Below are 1,823 nucleotides of genomic sequence, written 5' to 3'. Positions count from 1 at the left end.
TGTTGCAGTCACTGTGTCAGTTCATTTTCTTGAGGGTCTTCTTCTCTTTTGCTAATTGTCTACTTTTCCCAGCAAGATATCTTTCTTCAGAGACTGGTCCCTCCTGACAACATTGTCAAAGTATATGAGACAGAATTTTACCACACTTTCCTCTAAGAAACAACCTGGTGGCACCATGGTATATTCAGTATTTACCAAATCATAGTTTAAAGGCACACATTCTTCTTTAATGCATTCTCTAACTTTTAGATACACATGAAGCAATTAAATGGTTTTAATTAGGCTCAACTTGGTCTTTAAACTGGTATTATTGCTCTTTGGCACTTGTATTTCTCCATACATTTTGTCTTTTGTTCCTTTATGATTAGAACTAGGCTATGCATTTTTGGTAGGGGACAAATGCAGTGACAGTGTGTAAATTTATACCAATAGTGGTCCTGCCACTATGATCCTGTGAGACTATGCAAATATCATATTATTCAATATAACATGCATTCTCTTGTTTTAGCATCCTTTGCATAATTTTATTAATTCATCATTTCTCCTATATCTAGTAATTGGCATTCTAGCTAATGAAGAACATTTCCTTTTTTTCTCATTTAGTTTGCTTTCTTGTTTATTCTTTTATTTGATTGTTTATGTCAGTATAAACACAGGAGTCTTATTTTATTCAATAGTTACAGTGCATGACAATTCAATTATTTTAATTCTCAAATTAGTCTAGGTTTAAGAACATGATTTTAATAACAATTCTCTTTGTAAAGATAGTTCTGCATCCCAGGGCAAGTCACATTAACTTTACATTTTAAGTTTCGATTTTTCCTTCTGCAAAATTAAAGGGCTAACTTAAAAAAAACCAACTTTCTTTTCTTCTTTGTCTGTAGATCTCAGTAATCCAGATACATCATTTTTCTTCTCTTTATTGCTTATAGGGGGGTTTCATTTTTAATTGTGATTTTATTGAAAGTTTAACTAGAAGTTTGGGTTTTCATTCATTCACTGTTGCACATTTTCCTCCTCCCCTTCTTTTCCCTCCTTTAGTCCACTTTGCAAAGCCCTCTTGTTCTGTTGTTGTTAAGTGCCATCAAGTTGCTTGTGACTCAAAGCGAACCTATGTACAACAGCCATAAACCCTGCTCTATCCTGTGCCAATTACACTGTCTCTGACACACACATTCCGATTACCCCAGTCACTGAATCAATCCACCTCAGAGAGGGTCTTCCCCTCCTACGCTGTCCCTCCACCCTCCCAAGCATGATGTCCCTCTCCAAGGACCTGTCCCTCCTTATAAGTCCAAAGTATGTGAGACGAAGCCTCAGAATCCTTGCCTCCAAGGAGCAGCCTGGTTTAACCCTCTCCAGGTTGACTCTCTTTGTTTTCTTGGCAGTCCATGGTACATTCAATACTCTTCCCCAACACCACATCTCAAAGGCATCAATTCTCCTTCTATCCTTCCTAGTCATTGTCTAACTCTCTGATGCATAACAAGTGATTGCAAAGACCATAGCCTGTATCAGATGCACCTCAGTCTCCAGAGTGACACCATTGCTCTTCAGTACCCTGCAGAGGTTCTTAACAGCAGACTTTCCCATTGCAATATGTTTTTTTATTTCCTGGCTACTGGTGCCAAGAGTGTTGACCACTGAGTCGAGCAGACTAAACTTGTGAACAATCTCAATCTCTTCTCCATCCATCCTGATGTTGCCAATTGGTCCAGTGGTGAGAATTCTTTGTCTTCTTGACATTGACCCTCAATCCATATTGGAGGCTGCAGTCCTTGACCCTCTGCAGCAAGCGCTTCAGGTCCTCCTCAGTTTCAGCA

Source organism: Elephantulus edwardii, unplaced genomic scaffold (assembly GCF_000299155.1).
Source record: "Elephantulus edwardii isolate Elephantulus edwardi_28Jun2011 unplaced genomic scaffold, EleEdw1.0 scaffold00244, whole genome shotgun sequence".
NCBI classification, from domain to species: Eukaryota; Metazoa; Chordata; class Mammalia; order Macroscelidea; family Macroscelididae; genus Elephantulus; species Elephantulus edwardii.
The sequence above is the reverse complement of the archived record's forward strand: the minus strand, read 5'-3'. Positions refer to the sequence as shown.